Below are 24,347 nucleotides of genomic sequence, written 5' to 3' on the forward strand. Positions count from 1 at the left end.
TGAACACATTTGGCTATTCTGTGTTGAGTGGTTAACAAAGAAATAGTTACTCCAATATGCTTCATTTAGAGTTAGTAATGTAAGTTTAGTTGTTCTACAAACATTGGGCTATATGTTTTTTAATACATTGTAAGGCTGCATGATGCAACTAATGATGATTATTAAAAAGTTACTTGAAAGGCATGAACCCTGCTTTGTTTTTTTGCACAGGCTGTACACACTACATCAGTCACTCTTTCAGAATTTGACAAGCACTTGATAATGCCTAGAAGTTTACGACGGCATCCCCTTCGGGTGGCTGTAATGCACCCTAAAAAAAATCCATGCCTTTTGCGGCCAATGACCGTTGTGCCCTTCTCTCTGAGTGCATTGTGCTCCATCACCTAATCTGATCTTTCTCACAGGCTACAAGTGAAGACAGACACTTCGGGGACGCAACTGCATGCGTCCTTATTCAAATCAGAGGCGCAATATGGAAGATATTTTAAGAACTGTCCACATCTCGTCAGCTAACAAGATGAGTAGGCCTAACGAACAGCAAAAGCACTAGCCTATGTCAATCTACTATCCCCATAGTACAAAGGTCAACCTATTCTATTCTGTGTGAGAAATACATTTTCCAAACATAGTCTTGGACAGTTGTGGGATGCAATAGATCCCAAGTTAATACAACCACTAGCATTTAAAAAAAAAAAAAACGTTTTACGCAATGTGGCTGACGCAACAGATCAGCTCAAATGTTTTGATAAATGTTGATTTCTTCACATGATTAGCACAGCAATGCGCACATGGTGGTAAGCTATAAGCTTGAATGTTCCATTAGCAGGAAAACACCTTTGTCAGAAGTGACCTGCAAATGTGATTATGCATGTAATGCTTTTATTATAAAGGTGCATTTTTATGGTGAAAATGATCTTCCCCAAACTTGAAACTCACACACTGCTTATGTATTCCAGTTAGGCTCTATACCCCTTGTAAAGCTGATTAATGAGCTTCATTTTAAGAAGTTATTTGGCCACTTTAGTTGTGATACAAACCTTATTAAAACATATAGGCCTACGGGCCAGGCTACATGAGGTGGGTGACTATAATTTGAAAAGGTTGCAAAAAAAGACTTTGTTTCTTATGCTGGGCATCATTCACAAGTGATAATATATCATTCGCAAGTGATAGGCTGATATTGTCACCCATCAGACTATTCTTGATTTAATCTAGTCTTTACATATACTAAATAATGTGTGAAATTGGTTTTGATTTAGAATGGACCATTATCATGCACCTGCATCGAAACAGGGTCAGCGGGGAAAAATACGTGTCATCTATGCACTTAAATAGCAAATGGAGGACGCTTTTCCCCGTGGTTTATTTTCATGACCAGACGGGTAAGCTGTACTCCTGTTGTAAATATAAACAATGTGCTTAATATTAGGAAAGTTGCAAAATAAATACATTAGGCCTAGCCTATAGAAAGCTGATTCTCCTTTTAGTAGAGGCCATCACTATGTTTCTCGCGCAATTGCATAGCCTATTGAAATATTGCACAACATGAGCTTGTGGGCTCTCATGAAGTGTTTGATTCGATTTTCGAAGACATTTGCATTGATGTCAGAGTGATTAGAGGGCCTGAGTACCAAGCGGTTAGCAAGTTTGGTAGGCTACTAATGACCATCAGCTGCATCAGAGCTTGGAGAAGCCTAATCACCATGACTAAACGGTCACATGTAATTTGACTGACTTCATGACTCGTGACCACCTGTGTGGAGGTAATACGGTCACCGCAACAGCCCTAGTCATGGTTAAGTTGTATACTGGTTGTGAAAGGATGTTTTTTAGAAACCCCAAAATATATATTTTTACCTGGTCGTAATCTGACCAGTTAACCAAAATATGAAGTCTTTCCCAGGTGACTTGAGGTTGTCATTAAAAATATGTATTTAGCTGAATGTAATCTGGTTATCTGACTTCTCTTCAACCAGAAAAACAGTTTACAACCAGAAAATGAAATTTTTATGAGGTCCCCTGCCAAACGGTGGGACATCATTATGACCAGCCTACTGTAGAAAGGGGATCTGTACAGTGACTCTGTGACAACCACTGCCTCACAAGCTGCTAAACCCTGAGATCCCGCACACTTCCCTTCCATAATATTATGGAGCACTATGGAAACATGGGATAATATTTGGGAGTGGTGGAAAAGACAACGGGCAGGTTATGGACAACATTAACTCCCTTTGACTACACCCTGTTTGGGTTGCTGTTCCCCAGCAAAAGCCATTCGGAATTTCTGATTACAACGTCAACAGGCATATATGTTTTCTCTTCGTCCTTGTATCCTCCGTAGGAAAGCATTTAGTTGCTAATTGACCCTCAGACAGCAAACCTTTCACAGTGCATGGTTGAGGGATGGATTCTACGTTTTCTTTTAAATGGCATGGATTTCTACATAAATGGCACGGATTTCTACATAAATGGCATGGATACATCCTGGCATCACTGTCAACTAAGACAGCTCTCTATTTCTATATTCCAAGACATATTTTGCAGAGTTGAAGACACTGCAATTGACAAAGAATGACACACAGAAACATTCTGTTGTGTTTATGACAGTGTGTGTATGTGTAAGGTGGGCTGTGTGTGGGGGTTGACTGGAAACCGCCACTCACACAGCCTCATGTTGTGTGCTCACATATACATATATATACACACACACACACACACACACACACACACCATGAGGCTCGGGGGTGGAGAGAGAGGCGGTGTTGCTGTTAAGACTGGCATCAGCTCCTTCATGGATCATTCTCACTACAAGAGACAACCTCACTGGAAAGAGAGAGAGAGAGAGAGGGAGAGAGAGAGAGAGAGAGAGAGAGAGAGAGTGAGAGAGAGAGAGAAAAAGAGAGAGAGAGAGAGAGAGAGAAAGAAAAAGAGAGAGAGAGAGAGAGAGAAAGAGAGAGGGAGGGAGAGAAAGAGAGAGAGAGAGAGAGAGAGAGAGAGAGAGAGAGGAAGAGAGAGAGAGAGAGAGAGAGGAAGAGAGAGAGAGAGAGAGGAAGAGAGAGAGAGAGAGAGAGAGAGAGAGAGAGAGAGAGAGAGAGAGAGAGAGAGAGAGAGAGAGGAAGGGAGGGGGAAGAGACAAGCCAGCGGAGGGAGCAGAGACAAAGCTTGCTGACGGAGGAAGTGAAGTGTGCTCTGCAGCATGTGGACCATGTGCTCAGGTAAGAACAACTCCAACTCCTTTCGGTCCCTGTACATGTCTATTTCTCCCTACCACTCTATTTCTCTCTGTCTTTATGTCTGCTTCTCTGTCCCTGTCTCTCTCTATATTTCTGCATCTCTGTGCCCAGTGGTTGCCATTAGAAAGGTAAACAATTTATTTTTATCCGTTTATTTTATTAGTACTGTTGACTTGGAAACATTACGCGGTATCGTATACAAAGTTCAAACTCCACTCCCTCTTCCCTCAATGTATACCCACGTTTGGAATATATCATGTAAATTCTTCATGGGAGATTTGTGCATAATGGGAGTATATTAGAAATATATAATTGCACAGATGTAATATATGGTGAGATTTATCTGCACATATCGCATTGAAAAAACCCAAATAAGTCTGAGGGCATGGATCCTGCCGTTTTCAAGATTTCGGTGCTGAACTGGATGTATATGGTATTGTCCTAGGAGTATATCTTTGTTTTACTGGTTTGTACTGTGAGTATATCTTTGTTTTACTGGTTTGTACTGTGAGTATATCTTTGTTTTACTGGTTTGTACTGTGAGTATATCTGTGTTTTACTGGGAATATATCTGCGCTGAAGTTTTGTACTGGTGGTACTGTTGTGAAATGTGTGAGACTTGGCCCCATATCTCTTTGTTCCCTAACTCTTTCTTTCTCTGTGGGGCCGCAAGAGAACAGAGGAATAACACACACACACACAAACTACGCTAACAGGCACAACACACATGAACACACACACACACACACACCCTTCTTGTGGAGAACCAGCCGAAACTTCCCTCCGGGGGGAGAGCTATGTGAGGAATGTGATTATCACGTATTTGTGTTTATTTTATCGCAGCGGGATGCTCACAAAGCAAAGATGGGACTAGATCAGACAAACGGCTGATGCTGAGTGTGAAACTGTGTGCGTGCGTGCTTGCCTGTGGGTTAGTGAAGGTGTGTTAGGGTAAGGAGGAGAGACTGTGTCTGCGAATTTGTTTCAGAATTGTTTTAAAACGTTAAACAAAGGAATATGCTCAGTTTCTGAAAGACAAATACCTTGTACATACATACTGTTCACCTTTTCTATACACTCACACACAGACTTACACCCACACATGCACTTACAGTCACATGTGCACTCAGTCACTGAGAGCCATGCACCCACTCACCCCAACACCCACGTAACCACCCACACACTCACATGCACAGACTAGCACCCTCCCGCCCACATCCATGCACGCACAACAAGCCCACCGCCTGTCGAGCCAAGTGCATTACAGAGTTCTTTTAACACACAGCTTCTGAATGGGGGGGATGAATGTGGGGAATTTCAGCTGAAACGTGAGGACAAAAGCCAGGGGGACATTTAAAAGGCATTAATAGATCCATGGGAATCAGGAAGGGAACATACACACGCACTTGCTCACTCACACATACATATACACACACACAGGAATGTATATTACACAGACTCGCACACAGGGGCGTTGTGCTCCCATTATTTTATAGGGGGTACAAAGTACGTGAAGATGCCCCTGGCAAAATTCTTAGAATTTAGCATTTTTCAAACACCTGAAACATTGTTTCCTGCAATCTAGAGCCATAATCATTGTGCCATGTAAAAAAAAATACAAAAATAAAAGTATAATTTTTTCTGCATAGGCTGTCTAAGCATATCACTTTACCTGATTGCACTTGGTGAAGTCCATGGGTCAGAAAATACATGCACGCAACAATGATGTCTCTGTCAATAACAAAAACAGTCATGGGTTATAACTCTAAAATTCACCCGAAAGGCAAAGCACTCTGGGAAATATTCAAATAAGCAGTGTGCTAATAGTACCATAACCCAAGAATGTGTATTTTCTGAAGTCTAGCAACCTTGTCAGCAGGCATGTCAGCTAATATAGTTATACAATCTACTCTAACTTGATTGATAGCCTGAAATGGCTTGGGAGATTGGGAATCTATCTAGCTGTCCTGCCCATCATTGGTAGCTAAAATCAAATCAAACGCTGTTTATGTCACTCAACACTCTCTCTCCTCCTCCACTGACGATACTGTCGGCACGCACCAAAGCAGGGTTTCCCAAACTTGGTCCTGGGGCCCACCCTGGGTGCACGTTTTTGGCTTTTGCCCTAGTACTACACAGCTGATTCAAATGATCAATGCTTGATGAGGAGTTGGTTTTTTGAATCAGCTGCGTGGTGCAAGGGCAAAACCAAAACGCGCACCCAGCGGGCGCCCCCAGGACCAAGTTTGAGAAACCCGTCTCTAGAGTGTAGCTTCCTGCCTAGCATATCCGTGGTGCATCTTAGAAGGAACCACTTATTAGGGATAATGGAGGTACTCTTTCACTGGTGTGTGCACCCTCCGCAAAATACTCCTAAAAGATATTTGAATAGATTATTATTATTACACAAACACACACAGAGATGCAGCTCTGGCGTTAGAGGGACAATGGTCTGGGATAAGAGATGACGAGAGACTGGTCATGTTGCGTTTTTGTGTGTTAGAGTGACGAATTGAGAGAGAGAGAGAGAGAGAGAGAGAGAGAGAGAGAGATGGAAAGCGGGACCTACATTCACAGGTAAAGAACAGGGATTGAAGTGAATAATGCTCCCAGCTCCCACCACATACCTTACCGTAATTAACTACTGGTCTTCTGTTCAACTGGAGGACAGTAGCACACTTTGTTCTGAATGGTAATACCCTCTCTAGGACAGATGCACACATGTGTTGACTACCTTTAGACATTTTTATTCATTTCTGACTTGAGATACTTGAAATACACCTGGAGAATTAGAAAATGGACTCAAATCGACCATTATCTCCAATGCATGATTTATGGCATGTGTTGCCCTTTTAATTGCTGTGTATTTAGCTATATGTTAGCTATATGTTATATAAAATTCAACCAAACTTAAAGGGATTCTCCGGTACTTTTGTATACTTTTTAGCCTGTAGTACTGAAAGTAGCGCCCATGAGCCAAAAGTGGTCCCCGAAAATGAAGTACTACATCACATATGTGCAGATATGTACACCATGTCATTGCTCTCTCTCTCTTGCTCTGCTGTGTGTGATTCATGCTAGCTGTCACTCAAATGGCAAAGGGCTGAATCTCATTGGCTGGACCTCGAATTGCTAGGGGGCTGGCCCATGTGGGGGGAAATGGCACAGCACAGCTTCCAGAAAACAGTCACTTTCAAAATAGGGATTTTGTGCCTAATTGAGGTAAGACTGTAACTCTGCTCAAAGAATATGCATGTATGAACCACATGTATGAACCACATGTATGAACCACATGTATGAACCACATGTATGAACCACACATTGACAATGTCAGTCCAAAGAATACTTTCAAAATACATATTAGATGCCAAAATACCGAAACACATGTCTATAGGTTTAGGCACTAATTCCGACTAGTTAAGGTTAGGGATAGGGTTCAAACATAAAAACTAAACAGGTGCCTAGCACTGCTATTGAACCCACGATGCTCGGAGCCGTAGCGCACAGTATAAGTAACTACTAGATGGTAACACGCACTCTTATTGCCCCTAGTGCAGGGATGTGTCAAACTCATTTGCAAAAAAATGGTTCTCTAGGAATTTTTAATGCTCCCTGACTTGTCTAGCTTTCATTTCCATGATTATAAGTGAGTTGGACACCGTCAAGAATATAGGTCCATCATAATTTCTACACAGTTTCGATTTGGTTTAAGTCATTTTAAAATATGTTGAGTTTGTCCAAACTCAAACCAGATTCGGGCTAGATCGGTAGTGGATGGTTGTAAATTGCCATGGAAAGGAAATGCCATGCCATCATTTTAACATTCTAAATATAGCATTTGGGCTGTGATTTCCACAACTTTTCATGTTTGCCAGACCCTCTATGAAACAGAATAAAAGATCTTACCAGCAGTATCAGTTAATACCATCAGTAGTAGTTTATCCAAACAAACGCAACATGACTTCTAAAGGACTGGTCAATAGACCTAACCCTGATGGTACAGTCCATTGAAGTAACCCCACACCTTTCCCAATATTACTGGCACACGGCTTGATGTTTGAACCCATTGATTTCTGAAGGGAATAAGGCAGATATGTTATGGGCTATAGCAGGTGTTCACTGTAGTCATAACTGTAGTCATAGGACTAGTAGGTGACATGATACCAGTTTCAAATACCACAGAATTTGACGTGATATTCAGATGAGAAAACAAGTGTTAATTTATTCAGGAAATTTCACAATATGAATGCAATGCATCTGTCACATATGACTCAATTCTCAAACGATAACTACTCAAGTGACAACATTTGTTGAATTTCCCAAATTACCATCAGATGAAAACTCTTACTTGGGAAATTGAGAGGGTGACAAAAGAGAAAGGGAAAAAAATTGTTCAAAGGCAGTTTTGGGAAATGTATGCAAATTGATATACACCCCCTTACCAGATCAACCCCCCTCCACCATCCGATCAGAGAGAGAGAGAGACCAATATACTCTAGGTGAATATCCGTTGCAGTTGTTTCATCTCGTCTCATGATGCTAAAGCACCTTGTTATCCTCCACTGTAAAGACATGAACATTATTGCCCAATGGAGAATGCAGAGATGGAGGAAGAGCCAGAGAATGATGGATGAGGAAGGATGGAGGAGCTATGACGGAGAGATGGAGGAGAGATGATGAAAGATGGAGAAGGCGTGAAGGTGGAGAGTGTAGGCTATAGAAGATAGATGTACACTCTTAAAATCAAATGTTCCTGGAGGATTTTTTAGGGGTTCTTCAAATTGAAACTGTGGGGGAACCCCTATAAGTTCTTCGAACCACCCTCATTAATGGTTCCTCAAATAACCTTTTGGGTTACATTTTGGGGATTTTAGCGGAAAACCAGAAGTAAAAGATCCAAATATGAGGTAAACTCCCAGCAGAGCCCCAAGTCCAATGGGTATATCCTCTGGCGTGTTGATGTTAATGTAATGATGTTCTCTGCACCCATAGCCAGTATAATTTTGCAGTGCATGGTGATCGAACAGGTTTCCAGTGATATTCATCAGATGTGTAGGGAGGGTGCACAGTACATTTTGCAGTGATAAATCAATACTTAAAGAGTATACCTCAGTATACCTCAGATAACACAAATACATTTTACAGCAGTGTAGAGAAATGCCTATGAGACCCCATAATGCATTGCTCTTTTACGGTACTGTACTGTAATATAGAATAACAGTGGTTAACTGTTAGTTTTGCTGTAAATGTACAGCCATTTGTAACAGTGAAGGAGAGAGAAGATGAAGGAGAGAAGGATTGGGAGAGTTGGAGGATGAGATTGAGAGAGATTTGGGCCCGTATGAAACTCTCTCCCCATTGACATTAGAAGGGCATTCTGTAATGGGATTAAAAATCTACTCCAGACCAATACATCAGTCTAATTCAATGAACCACATTTGGTGTCTAAACTAAGAGCAGCAAAAATGTAGGCTAGTCATATATTCTGGAAACCATGAAACTTCATCAGCCTTCATTTCTGTGTCAAGTCGTGTTATGCATAAGAGTGGACTTTCCTGAAATCGTAGCCTACGTGTCACTACACGCACATGGGTCGCGGCAGGGACGGCCCCGGGTGAAAGGGTTTGGTCATTGAGGTCGGTGTCAGGGCGGGCGGGGGACAATCATACAGCCCGGCTGAGGTGAAGAGCATGTCTCCCCTTTACCTTCGCTGGAGCAGTAAACCCAGTGGCATTTCCGACTGATTCGGTATGCACACGGAGAAAAGCCCCGCGGCTAGCCAGCGATAAGGGTGGAGGGGAAATTACTTGAGGAAATCGCAGATGAGTGATGGGTTATTTGCATGAAGTGCATTCGTGATTGAGAAAGTCAGTTATTCTCTTTCTGTATTCGTTTGTTGGAGAAACTCCTTTCGGCCTAAGGGGATGTTTATTTTTTTGTGTCGCCTGTTTTTGTAGCAGATAACTGCCGAGTGTCGAGCCCACGGAAGGTGTTTGCAACCATGGGCTCTCTGCTGCACAGCTGTCGGTGTTTGGAGCAGCAAGGAGCGGAGGAAAGAGCCTCGACCCTGGAGACAGACAACCACAAAGTAAGCAACAGCTGTGGACTCGCCGTCTCATCTTTACATGCTAAAATACACTGTTTATATCATGTTAATTCGATGGGATATATTATTGTTTTATTTGCAAAATTGTTTCACATTCGTAATCAACATCAACTTTAGGTTTTAGATTCATGTTTAGACAAGTGTCATTATTTCGTCAGTTAGACCTACATGCAGTTTGCATTGTATGACAAAGACCAAAGAAGCATTGGCAAATATGTTGGTGAGCATGGCATTGCAACAGTGTGTGGTCTGCCTTGGCTTTGGCAAGAGTATGTGTGTGTGTGAGCGTGAGCGTTAGTGCTTGCGTGAGAGAGAGAGAGAGAGAGAGAGAGAGAGAGAGAGAGAGAGAGAGAGAGAGAGAGAGGAAGAACGAGAGATGAGATCTGAGAGTGTGGTTGGGTGCAGACAGGATCTCTGTGTGTGTTTTCCCTTCTTTAAGTTGAGGGAGGAGGGGTGGTATGCAAGTCAAGCGAGATGTGTGTGTGTGTGTGTGTGTGTGTGTGTGTGTGTGTGTGTGTGTGTGTGTGTGTGTGTGTGTGTGTGTGTGTGTGTGTGTGTGTGTGTGTGTGTGTGTGTGGTATGCAAGCTGCTGGAGGACATTCTTGTGTGTGTTTTGGAATGTGATTACCCTGGGGGAGACCCTGTGACTGAGACAGAGAAAGAAAGAAAGAAAGAAAGAAAGAAAGAAGGAGGGAGGATGAGAAAGAAAGAGATTGGAAGAGAGAGGAAGAGAAAGAGAGTGAGAGAAGGCAGGGATACATTTATATTTTCGATTCTATTAATGTCAGTGGTGATATGATTGACATGCAGGTGACTTTAGTATTGCTACTAGTAATATTAATAATAGTTATCATCATCACCATATGTTTGTGACATTTAATTCAAAGAAAAAAGCCTTTCAAGCAACAACGCAAGCATTCACAATAGGACCAATGGTTAAAGGGCCTTAACACTTGACTTGTTACAAATGGTTTGTTACTTGTTACAAATGGTTTCATGCAAACACTGCTTCTACAATCTTAGTTGAAATGGATGTTAATATGGATGTCATACAACAGGGGGCATTTGTGAGACACACACAACTGTCTCAAGTCCCAGACACTGTGTTCATATACTACAGTTACCGAAGACACATGATGGCATACCCAATATGAAACACACAGCCTCCACTTATAGAATAGAATCATTTTTCGAACAAAGCTGTTTTATATGTGACTGATTCTTTAAAGCGTCTTATTGAAGATTTGTAACGGCGACAGTTAAGCTCAGTCATAGTGAATGGGGAAACGTAAAACAGAGTTTCTTCTTATAAGTGGACAGACGACGAGGTTAGGGTTCTGGTTTGGTTGTTCCTTGGAGGATATTGCTTGTTGTTGGAACTAGATGGGAATTGAAACGATAGGGACTGCCAAGAATTGCCCACACACAAATGTTACATATTCTAATGAGCAATCTGGCTGGACTGAATACCAATACACTTCACACTACAGGCGTATATTATGCAATTGATTGTGAACATAACCAAGTCTGTTTCAAGGTCTGTAAAATTATTCCAGAGATTTTACATCATTGTTATTTGTTCCTATTTTCTGTCCCCTACATGATTTTGGTTTGATGAGAGTTAGTGAAAATGAGAACCTAATTAGGATATAATATATCATATAATGTTCTCTTTCAGAACCTGTCCATCAGAACCTGAAATCGTCAAGATGACATGGTGGAGACATCCTTCTACAGGTAATTGGTCTTTTTCTAGCTGTTATACAGAGTTTATGGAGGATTACATTTTCCTGTTTGTCCAGGCCCTCCGATGTAGGCTTTCAAATGAAACCTCTTGACTTTTTCCACGTTTCGTTACAGCCTAAAATTCTAAAATTGATTAAAATGGTTTTTTTCCCCCCTCATCAATGTACACACAATACACCATAATGACAAAGCAAAATCAGGTTTTTACACATTTTTGCAAATGTATTCAAAATAAAAAACGGAAATATCACATTTATGTAGGTATTCAGACTGTTTACTCAGTACTTTGTTGAAGCACCTTTGTCAGCAATTACAGCATCGAGTCTTCTTGGGTATGACACTACAAGCTTGGCACACCTGTATTTGGGGTGTTTCTCCCATTCTTCTCTGCAGATCCTCTCAAGCTCTGTCAGGTTTGATGGGGAGCATCACTGCACAGCTATCTTCAGGTCTCTCCAGAGATGTTAGATCGGGTTCAAGTCCGGGCTCTGGCTGGGCCACTCAAGGACATTGTCCCGAAGCCACTTCTGTACTGTATTGGCTGTGTGCTAAGGGTCGTTGTCCTGTTGGAAGATGAACCTTCACCCCAGTCTGAGGTCATGAGCGCTCTGGAGCAGGTTTTCCTCAATGTTCTCTCTCTACTTTGCTCCGTTCATCTTTGCCTCGATCTTAACTAGTCTCCCAGTCCCTGCCACTGAAAAACATCCCCACAGCATGATGCTGCCATCACCATGCTTCACCGTAGGGATGGTGCCAGGTTTCCTCCAGACGTGACGCTTAGCATTCCGGCCAAAGAGTTCAATCTTGGTTTAATCAGACAGGAGAATCTTGTTTCTTATGGTCTGACAGTCCTTTAGGTGCGTTTTGGCAAACTCCAAGTGTGTTGCCATGTGCCTTTTACTGAGGAGTGGCTCTAGGAGGAGTCTTGGTGGTTCCAAACGTCTTCAATTTAAGAATGATGGAGGCCATTGCAATCTTGGGGAACTTCAATGCTGCAGACATTTTTTGGTACCCTTCCCCAGATCTGTGCCTCGACACAATCCTGTCTCGGAGCTCTATGGACAATTCCTTCGACCTCATGGCTTGGTTATTTCTCTAACATGCACTGTCAACTGTGGGACCTTATATAGACAGGTGTGTTCCTTTCCAAATCTAATTGAATTTACTACAGGTGGACTCCAATCAAGTTGTAGAAACATCTCAAGGATGATCAATGGAAACCGGATGCACCTGAGCTCAATTTCGAGTCTCATAGCAAAGAGTCTGAATACTTTTGTAAATAAGGTATTTCTGTTATTTATTTTTAATACATTTGAGAGAAAAAAATCGAAAAACCGGTGTTCGCTTTGTCATTATGGGGTATTGTGTGTAGATTGATGAGCAAAAACATTCATTTAATCCATTTTAGAATAAGGCTGTAATTTAACAAAATGTGAAACATATCATGGGGTCTGAATACTTTCCAAATGCACTGTATACCTGTTATCCTGAAGTGGTGATATCCGTGGAAGTACTGTACGAGTCTAGCTCTTGCCCTATATTTTTAGTTTGACTATAGTCAGACTCTTTGACTGTGACTTTGCGTTTCTATTAAGTGAATTAGCTCACCATTTCTAGGGTTTTGGATCAAGGATGTTTCATGTCTAATTCAGTCAAGGGATTATATAGTTATTTTACAATTATTACAATTATATAGCCATAATTCAGAGGATCGTCCTTTCATTCTCTCAGCTCTTTCAATCTTTCATTCTGTCAATATTTCATTCTGGTCTTCCTCTGGCTTAACATAACACCTCCTACAGTGTGTCTAATCATCAGATCATGAGTCATGACTCTTGATGTATTTTGAGAGGGACTGGATGCTATTTAGCTCTGGCAATAAGAGCTATCTGAGCGATGTAGCTCCTGTGAGTACATGTCTACCAAGAAGGACAAGAGAGTAGTTACACTCTTAGAAATAAGGTGGTATCTAGAACCTAAAAGGGTTCTTCATTTGAAAAACCCTTTTTGGTTCCAGGTAGAACCCTTTTGGGTTCCATGTAAAGCCCTTTCTACAGAGGGTTCTACATGGAACCCAAAAGGGCTCTGCCTGGAAACAAAAAGGGTTATCCTACGGGGACAGCTGAAGAACCCTTTTGGAAAGCTTTTTTCTAAGAGTGTATGGTTTGGCTGAATGTAAACTGAATTCAAAAAGGCAGAGTGATTCATACAGTACACACACCCCCATCTTTCCCCTGCCTCTGCTCTCCTCAGATGTAAGACACATGACATCATTAAAAGGGAGCTCTCAAGCTCAGTGTGGGTTCCTCGTGTGGGTAGACTGTGTGTGTGTGTGTTTGTTTGTGTGTGTCTGTGTGGGAGAGAGAATGAAGCCATCCAAAGCGCCAGACCCATTGGTCCATGTTCACTGTATGCGTGCCCTACTGGAGGCTCTCGTATTGGGATACGCTCACTCCCACATCAGGGTAGAGGCTGGGGCTGAGTGAGAGAGAGAGAAAGAGAGGAGAGAGCCGGAGGAAGTCAGTGGGAAGAGAGCTCTGCCCCACAGCATAGAGAGGGTGTTTTTAGGTATGGTACATGCACACACAAACACACAGAGATCAATCTAAATACAGTTGCTGCTGGAACTGCGTTGATGCAGTTACTTTAATTTTAGGATTTTGTCAAGATTAGCTCAAGATTGATCTGCTGTTTTGAAGTCTATAACATTGTACGTATGTTTCATGCAGTTCTCCTGGTTTCAGTCTCATTGAAAAGTGAATATATGAATAGTTTCATTCCAAAATACAATACATACATTTTCTGAAATATTGGTAAATTAGCTTTTATTGTTTAAAGAAATGTTGATTGACATTGGGTTGTTTAATGACAGACATGTATTTGTTTAAAATCTAACACTTTCATTTCAGAGAGACAAATAATCATGTCTTTTTTTGCAAAATGCTACATATCAGCCTCACTCTCAGAGAAATAAGAATACTGCTATGTTTTACACAGTCAAATGTAACAAATAAATACATGTCTAATAAAGAACTGTACAAATGATACATTGCATTTAAAAAAAAAAGATGATTCAATACAGTAATATTAGATCTGTATGTAAAACATTTACATTTTACATTTCAGTAATTTAGCAGATGCTTTTATCCAGAGTGATTTACATGACGTTTATTAATCTTAAGATATCTAGGTGAGACAACCTCATATCACAGTCAAATATACAGGATACAAACAGCCCATTCCAGCTAAACAATGGATACAAAGCATTTTGCAACAACAACAACAAAAATCTATGAATTAAAAATCTGAGAAAAGTCATATTTTACACACACATGAAGGTACCCATAAGCCAAAACACACAGCTGTGAAAAATTTGAAATAAACTCTTTAAAACAAACTCTTTCAAATCTATAAAACATAGATACAGTACATATGACATTCAGCAGAGGGTTTCTCACCCTACTGTTTCCTCTCCTCTCAGATAGTAGGCTGCAGCTCAGACACTCTTGGCAGAATCGTCTCATATTGACTTTACCCTGCCTTCTATATGAGTTCTCTGTGTTCCCCAGGAAAAGAAATGAACAGAAAGCCCAGTACAGCATTCCCATATGGTCCTCTACTGACTAGATGTATTACACACACACACACATGCACGCAAACACGTACACATGAAAGTAAGCATGCACATACACACACATATACATACCTACAGTCATACACGCACACACACACATGCACGCGCGCACACACAAACACACACAACCATTAGTCATGGTCTGTAGTAGTGGTCATATGGTGTATAAGTCATAGTAAGGTGGGAGGAATAGAACAGAGAAACAGACAGATGCGTTGTCCTGATCTTTCTCCAACACAGCTTTAGTCATACTGGATGTGACTGTGTGAAAGAAAGTGGCTTGGGCTCAAAACACGCTCCCTAGTGGTCTCTCTGGTGAATTGCAATGTGTGTGGCAAATAACAAAACATTAAAAAACGCTGACCTGGACTGTGTTAACTGGCGGAGGTGTAAAGTACTTAAGTAAAAGTACTTTAAAGTACCACTTAAGTCGTTTTTGGGGGTATCTGTACTTTACTTAACTATTTATATTTTTGACAACTTTTACTTCACTACATTTCTAAAGAAAATAATGTACTTTTTACTCCATACATTTTCCCTGACACCCAAAAGTACTCATTACATTTTGAATGCTTAGCAGGACAGGAAACTGGTCCAATTCCCACACTTATCAAGAGAACATCCCTGGTCATCCCTACTGCCTCTGATCTGGCGGACTCACTAAACACAAATTCTTAGTTTGTTATTTATGTTTTAAGGTTGTAGTGTGCCCCTGGCTATCCGTAAATAAGAAAAGCAAGAAAATAACTTTTGTTTAATATAATGTGAAATTATTTATACTTTTACTTGTACTTTTGATACTTAAGCATATTTTAGCAATTACATTTACTTTTGATACTTCAGTATATTTAAACGGAAATACTTTTAGACTATTACTCAAGTAGTATTTTACTGGGTGTCTTTCACTTTTACTTGACTCATTCTCTATTAAGCTATCTTTACTTTTACTCAAGGATGACAATTATGTACTTTTTCCATCACTGTCAGTAGGCCATATGATGGAAAACATTTTGCAATGGAAAATCTAAATTAGCATTACTGGACAAATCCAGGTAGTTCCTCCCTGTTTCAGTCCGTTTTCTTCCGTTTAGTGCCTAATGAACATGACCCTGTATTACATGAGACTAAATGTACTGTGCTGTAAAGTGGCTTTGTTTCAAAATACATATCGTAATTATATTGTAGAGGAAAACATTGTGTAATCAGAGACAAAACATGAAGGCAGACAGACACAAAGTGACGACTGGTCCAGAAGTCCAGTCCTCAGACCCCTCGGTCACATGCAATGGCATGAGCCAGCGGACAATACAAGACAACCAGGAAGTCTGAGGGAGGGAGAGACCACTCTGACACTGGGGGGGTCCTGAATTAGGGACACACACACAGCTCCCGGATTCCCCTGAGGGAAACAGGAAGTGAGACGGAGAGAGACAGGCGTGCGCTGCAGGAAGTAGACCTTGTGTCATTCCATCTCTGAACAGCTGTGAAAAGAGTCCCTCTTCTCTCTCTCTCTATCTCTCTCATCCCCTGCCCTCTCCTCCACCTTTACTACCCCCAATGGATTCATAGTGCATTTCCAGGAACCTGAAATGACTGCTCAGTGCAGTGTACTGTGCATAGTAACCCTTGACCTCAGCTCTTTGTCCAGCTGCTGAGAATGGTACAGTATGTGGTTCTACAGGAGACACCCGGGGCGTGAGTCCACAAGTCTGGCCAGAGGCAGGGCGTCACTCCTGGGGGAAGTGGTGGTTAAATGTGGGGTGTGGAGGGTGTGGATAGGGGTAAGGGAAGGTTAGGTATTGAAGGAGGCGTGGGGTGAGGAGGGGTAGGTATGGGTGCGAACAGGGAGAGCGGCTGGAGGAAGAGCGAGAGGAAGCCGTTGGAGGGAGGGGTGTGTGTGTGACAGAGAGAGAGAGAGAGAGCAGGAAACCCTGCTTGGTGTGGCGGAGGAGAATGGAATGTTTAAAAAGAACACGCTTCGCCTGCAAATGTCCAGGATGAGGGCGTCTGCTCGTGCCGCTGTGCGTGTGTCTGTGTGGGAGGATGTGACACTCATGTTGACTTGGCCACTCACAGGATATATGAAGAGGAGCGTGACCAAACAAGGGATCCGAGAGGGAAGTGTGCATATAGGTAGACGAGAGAGTGAGAGAGTGAGTGAGTGAGAAAGAGAGAGAAACCATGGGTGGAATGGGGCAAAAAAAGTGAGAGCGGGTCAGAGAGAGAGTGGGAGAAGAAAAGAAGAAGAGAAAGAGAGACGCCATCAGCTGCATTTCCTCTGACACCTTTTTCCTACAAAGGAAAGGGGAAAAGGAAGAGAGGAGGAAAGGAGAATGAGGGGAAGGGAAGGGACGGGACAGGGCTGGGCTGCAGAAGCAGACTAGCAGGCTCCTTTAAAAGAGTCTCCGTGTTGTCACACACACACCTTAGGGGCACCACCCAACACCCACAGATACACACACTCTGCCACCTTTAATCAACCTCCCACACAATGTATAACACCCACAAACACTTCCTCCATATACAGAGCCACACATACAAACCTGGAGAACACCACCCACAACCTGTAAACATGTTCCAGTAATGTTTACTGTAAATTACTGTCAGGGCAGTAGCCAGTAGGTTACTGTAAATTTACAGTAATTTACAGTAGATTTACAGGACCTTTACTGAAACACAGTAAAGTGCATTACTGGAAACACTTCCAGTGCATTACTGGAAGCACAGTGGTAAACGTTGTAGATTTACAGTGCAGGCAGCTAGTGCCAACGATGGGCAGTATTTCTGTTACATGTATTTGATATAGATATTTCAATAGTTTTCATACCTATTTTATCATTTGTATTTCACTGGCTTGAATTACAATGAATGTATTTTTAAACAGTTTAACTAGAATATATTTAGTATTTTCTTATACAAATATAAACTTGCAAGTAGCTCGCTTAATTACAACAATATTCTCGGTAATGGGAACATAATCTTTTAACTTGCTATGACTGTGACATGTTCTTGTTAATCTTCCTAAGGGTCCATCCCTTTTTTAAATTTTCACCTAAAATTACGTACCCAAATCTAACTGCCTGTAGCTCGGGACCGGAAGCAAGGATATGCATATTCTTGATACCATTTGAAAGGAAACACTTTGAAGTTTGTGGAAATGTGAAATGAATGTAGGAGAATATAACACATTAGATCTGGTAAAATATAATACAAAGAAAAAACCAACCATTTTTTATACCATCATCTTTGAAACGCAATTATTCCAGCCCAGGTTCAATTTAGAATTTAGTAATTCAATTTTGGCCACTAGATGGCAGCAGTGTATGTGCCACGTTTTCAGACTGATCCAATGAATCATTGTATTTCTGTTCAAAATGTTGTATCAAGACTGCCCAAATGTGCCTAATTGGTTTATTAATAACTTTTCAATTTCATAAGTGTGCACTCGCCTCAAACAATAGCATGGTATTATTTCACTGTAATAGCTACTGTAAATTGGACAGTGCAGTGGGCTTAACAAGAATTTAAGCTTTCTGCAAATATCAGATATGTCTATGTCCTGGGAAATGCTCTTGTTACTTACAACCTCATGCTAATCGCATTAGCCTACGTTAGCTCAATTGTCCCGTGGGTGGGACACCGATCTGTAGAGATCCTTAATGCACTGACTGTAAGTCTCTCTGGATAAGCACCTTTGCTAAATGACCAAAATGTAGATGTGAAAATGAAACTGCTGGATATTATTCCAATGAGCTCCACCCCCAAAACAAATGTAATCAAAACAGTTTGAGGGCAGAGCTCATTAGAATAATACCCAGCAGCTGGTGTTGGGACCGGAAAACCCTGGGGTTGGTGCTGTGGACCTGGGTGTACAGTAAAGGTTTAAGGTCAATCTTTTTTTCTTTTTTTAAAACTCAATACATGTCAAAGTTTCTAATCAAATTTAGTTCAACTTAAACATTTATAAACAATAAATAATCAATCCAATTTAAGTTAAATCCAAAGAAAAACAAAAACATATTACCAAGAAACAAACACAAAAGCATTCATTCAAATAAGTAAAGGTTTAAGACTTAATGTCACTCTGATCTATCCCCTACACATTAAATTATTGGGGCACTACTACCATATATCAGTTCAATTGGTACAGCATTCTCAGTAAAGGGTAAAACAAGGTTGTCCACTATCAGCATATCTATTAAGTATGGCCATCAAAATGTTAGCTATTAAAGTCAGATCCAACAATAATATTAAGGAGCTAGAAATCCAGCGCTTAAAACCAAAGTTGTCATTGTACACTGACGCTTCATGTTTTCTTTTAAATCCACAATCCCTGCACAGCCTCATAGAGAACCTCGATCATTTCTAACCTCTCTGGATAAAAATCGAATTATGATAAATGCGTGATATTACGTATTGGATCTCTAAAAACTTTTACATTACCGTGTAGCTTACCAATAAAATGGTCCGATGGTGAAATAGACAATCTCCAAAATATTGCTATTTTTTAAAACAAGCAATAGAAAGCTGGTTGCGATTTCAGTTTAATCCACCAGAAAAAAAAGAACAAATATTATGGTTAAATATAAAATATACTAATTGATTTAAAAAAAATCTTTGTAAATTATATCATGAATAGGACTGGTGGAGTTGTTACACATGCAGTTAACAAAAATATATGGAAATGTCTGCTCTATCCAAAATTATAACCAACTTATTGCAGAAAATAACATTAAACATTAATATTGTTTTTTGGGGGGGGGGGGTCGGGGGGGATTAAAACTGTATAATATTTGTAGAATGTTTTATATATATATGGGGGATACAACCATCCCAGCTCAGTATATTTAGTTGCAAAGAGACAGAATCATAAGATCACTTGTTTTGGTACTGCCCATAAAGTATGGAGCTTGTTTTTGGTCACAGGTTCAGGAATGGTTGGAAATTGTGACATTTACTTGGAGCTAACTCTGTAAATAGCACTGCTGAGTGATTTGAAAAGTCATAGTCAATCAAATAATAATATTTTTAATTTACAATTTAATCTTTAATTTACAATTTGTAGAAACTATTAGAATAGAAAGGTTTAGAACTTTTTATGAAACATCACAGCACAGTTGAAAAATATATGGCAGCTAAAAATGAAAACTGGATGGTCTTCAGAGATAGATGGGAGGGGTTGAGGGTAGCTGAAGGCTGGGACTGGTTGGTCTTCAGAGATAGATGGGAGGGGTTGAGGGTAGCTGAAGGCTGGGACTGGATGGTCTTCAGAGATAGATGGGAGGGGTTGAGGGGAGCTGAAGGCTGGGACTGGATGGTCTTCAGAGATAGATGGGAGGGGTTGAGTGGAGCTGAAGGCTGGGACAGGATGGTCTTCAGAGATAGATGGGAGGGGTTGAGGGTAGCTGAAGGCTGGAACTGGATGGTCTTCAGAGATAGATGGGAGGGGTTGAGGGTAGCTGAAGGCTGGGACTGGATGGTCTTCAGAGATAGATGGGAGGGGTTGAGGGGGGCTGAAGGCTGGGACTGGATGGTCTTCAGAGATAGATGGGAGGGGTTGAGGGGGGCTGAAGGCTGGGACTGGATGGTCTTCAGAGATAGATGGGAGGGGTTGAGGGGGGCTGAAGGCTGGGACTGGATGGTCTTCAGAGATAGATGGGAGGGGTTGAGGGTAGCTGAAGGCTGGGACAGGATGGTCTTCAGAGATAGATGGGAGGGGTTGAGGGTAGCTGAAGGCTGGGACTGGATGGTCTTCAGAGATAGATGGGAGGGGTTGAGGGGGGCTGAAGGCTGGGACAGGATGGTCTTCAGAGATAGATGGGAGGGGTTGAGGGTAGCTGAAGGCTGGGACAGGATGGTCTTCAGAGATAGATGGGAGGGGTTGAGGGGGGCTGAAGGCTGGGACAGGATGGTCTTCAGAGATAGATGGGAGGGGTTGAGGGGAGCTGAAGGCTGGGACAGGATGGTCTTCAGAGATAGATGGGAGGGGTTGAGGGTAGCTGAAGGCTGGGACTGGATGGTCTTCAGAGATAGATGGGAGGGGTTGAGGGGAGCTGAAGGCTGGGACAGGATGGTCTTCAGAGATAGATGGGAGGGGTTGAGGGTAGCTGAAGGCTGGGACTGGATGGTCTTCAGAGATAGATGGGAGTGGTTGAGGGGGGCTGAAGGCTGGGACTGGATGGTCTTCAGAGATAGATGGGAGGGGTTGAGGGGAGCTGAAGGCTGGGACAGGATGGTCTTCAGAGATAGATGGGAGGGGTTGAGGGTAGCTGAAGGCTGGGACTGGATGGTCTTCAGAGATAGATGGGAGGGGTTGAGGGGAGCTGAAGGCTGGGACAGGATGGTCTTCAGAGATAGATGGGAGGGGTTGAGGGTAGCTGAAGGCTGGGACTGGATGGTCTTCAGAGATAGATGGGAGTGGTTGAGGGGGGCTGAAGGCTGGGACTGGATGGTCTTCAGAGATAGATGGGAGGGGTTGAGGGGAGCTGAAGGCTGGGACAGGATGGTCTTCAGAGATAGATGGGAGGGGTTGAGGGTAGCTGAAGGCTGGGACTGGATGGTCTTCAGAGATAGATGGGAGGGGTTGAGGGGAGCTGAAGGCTGGGACAGGATGGTCTTCAGAGATAGATGGGAGGGGTTGAGGGTAGCTGAAGTCTGGTGCTTAAAACAAACAAAGATAACTAATGTAAAACATACTGTCTGTGAAATGTAGGTAGTATGTATACGCTGGAAGTGGACGCCTAAGTATTGTTGTCCATTAGTTTACTCCAATCAGGGGAGGGGTGATAGGGTTAGGGGAAAACAATAAAGAATAAAAAATATATACAAAATTATATATTGTTTAAATAATAAGTATTTACAAATAAAAATATATATTGGGATTGGAAATGATGCAGATAATTACATTGATAGAAGCCACAATCTATTTGCAGTATTAAAGCTGATCTTCCCCCTAAAATATAAATCTAAATCTAACAATAAATAATTAATCCAACTTAGGTTAATCATAAAACAAAAAAGCACCAAAAATAATTTATTTAACTAAGTAAAGATTTAAGACTTATTATCACTCTGATCTGTTTCCAAAACACATCAAATTATATCAGCTCAACTGGTAAAGCATTCTCAGTAAGGGGTGCAACAAATCTAGCCACTTACAAGGCATGCCTCAAAATATGTTAATGAGCCAGAGATTTATTCCCCACCCACAACATTTTCCCACAATGCACCATAATTCACAGTGTGCTGCTGTAAAAATTCAGCAAATCAGGTAATGAAGTGCTTTACTGTAAAATTGTATTATAAAATCAATTTTACAGCATTGTAGGGTAATGCCATTGAGCCCCCATAATGCATTGCTCTTTACAGTACTGTACTGTACTGTAATATAGAATAACAGTAGCTAACTGTAGATTTTTGCTGTAAATGTACAACAATTTGTTACAGCGCACACATCCACACCAAACACACCACCCACAGCACACCAAACACTCCCAATATATCAATTCCTTTTGCTTTCTATACAGGGGTTGACAATTACTACTACAAGTAGCATTATTATAATAAAGTACTACTACTACTTCCACTACTACTACTACTACCTCAGCAGTCAAAACTGATTGAAATAAGGTTTCTAGTTCTGATCTTAAGGTGCTTTTAATGACGTCACCTCAACCTCAACCTTCGGGGATGTATATAAAGTGTAATATTGGGATGCAAACTCAAAATGTATTACATTTCTTCTTTTTAATTATTATCCCATAACCATGTGTGAGGTGTACACTTTAGTTTCAAAGTGGATTTGTTTAAGACTACCAAGGAACACTCTGTGTGAACCTGATTTATCCCACTGCGGTAAAAGGTTAAAAGAGCAGGGCAGACAGCCCTCACACCCACACCCCAGGAGGGCAGTGGGGTAGAATGTAAAACAAGCGGGGCTATCTGGAGAGAGATAAGACGTGAAGTTATGCCTTGGCAGCGTGACTATGACATCACGGCTGCGTCTCTCACTCTCCCTCTGTCCCTAAGGCTAGACGACACCACCGGCCTAATATAGCCATCAACATTGCTGCCAGACAGACACACAACCAGGAACAGGGGGCTAGTCTGGCATGCACTTGCTTGGCTGGGGGTTGTGCGCATGTGTGTGTGCGTATGTGTGTGTGACGTCTCCGTTACATCAGGCGATGCCGCAGTCCAGCTGACTGAGACATTCCAACATGGCTGTAGAAGAATATCTTATTTAGAGATTAGTGTATGTGTGTGAGTGATTGCGTGCGTGCGTGGTCATGGGGTCATTGTCACCATAGGCTAAAGGTATCCTCTGTGACGTGATGTCACTAGGTTATTGATTGTGTGTTTTGCTATAATGCTGCTTTAACTGTCTGGGGTTTCTGAAATGTACGGACATAGTAGATCATTCAATAAGACCTATTACAGGGGCATTTTCAGGGACGTGTTTTTTGTAAATAACATGATTATACTTCTTTACATTGTGTTATATAGATTCATGTGGTTGACTTTAAATGTCTGTGGTAATATATACACTGATTTATTTATTTACATTTGAAAATCATTTAAACTCAGCTGAATGTATTTGTTTGAATCATCTGATGTTTGGTTTAATTATATTAATGTTGTGTCATATTTATCCCATATTATTTATTGGTGTGACAGGCAGGGTAAAGGCAGGGGGGAAACTACATTTAATTAATTACCAAATTAAAAACAGAAAGTAATTAACATAAATTATACATTAAGCATATGAAAGAAGTTATTTTTCACTCATTTGAGATATTTCTCAAATGCCAATTAGGTAAACTGTAAAAACAAGTGTTTAAGAATTGAACGCAAAACACTTTTTAAACGCATCAAGGCATTTAGAATTTAAATGAAGACGCGTCACAGTGTTTAGTAAACACCAGTTTATTCACTATAACACTTTTTAAACACATGAACACGTTTATTCAGCACACGGCATTTAGGTTTTAACGCTACTGTACGGTGTAAAGCTGTGTTTGCATATTTTCCAACATGCCTTTCGAGTGAAAATGAGAGACACCCACCCATGATTGTGTATGTTAGTGACAGAGACATGCTTGTTTCATTCTAAAATAATTATTATTGAGGTTTTCACTAAGTGATAGTTTAAGGGAATATGTATTGAATTAAGTTATAGGTTTATCATCCTCACCATAGTTGTTTGAAAATCCTGGGTCATGAGCTATGTCAGACCTGCAAGTCACAATGAACTGTTTTGTAACTAACTAGTTCCTAGCAGAATCCGGCCAAATGGAGGATACACCATATATTGGACTGCTTCATCACACATAGCCTGCACTCAGAATGACTGCTATGGTAAATATTTAATAAACAAGACTACCTAAACCTTCTAAACTGGAACAGCTATCTCAGTATTCTAAATATCAACCTGCTACAAAGCATACTGGGAAATATGATAATGAGGCCCCTCCCACATCCTTTTCTCTATGAGTGAAGATAGTAAAGTAAACACTAGTGTTTCAAATCTGAACACAAATCTGAGATACATTGTGTTCTCCTGGTTGGAAGTGGAAAAAGCTGCCTGTCATGTTTAACCTTGCATTCTAAACAACTGTGTTTAAGATGA

General features: G+C 41.2%; 1 long non-coding RNA gene across 1 annotated transcript; it reads left to right on the plus strand.

Annotated features, from left to right (window-relative positions):
• The first annotated feature begins 3,057 nt into the window (after positions 1-3,057).
• LOC116357724 (uncharacterized) lies at positions 3,058-11,245 on the plus strand. Its single transcript, XR_004205664.1, has 3 exons — positions 3,058-3,215; positions 9,191-9,321; positions 11,018-11,245. It is a non-coding gene; the product is annotated as an uncharacterized LOC116357724 (long non-coding RNA).
• Positions 11,246-24,347: the final 13,102 nt, after the last annotated feature.

The sequence above is a fragment of the Oncorhynchus kisutch genome, linkage group LG26, assembly GCF_002021735.2.
Source record: "Oncorhynchus kisutch isolate 150728-3 linkage group LG26, Okis_V2, whole genome shotgun sequence".
Taxonomy (NCBI): Eukaryota; Metazoa; Chordata; class Actinopteri; order Salmoniformes; family Salmonidae; genus Oncorhynchus; species Oncorhynchus kisutch.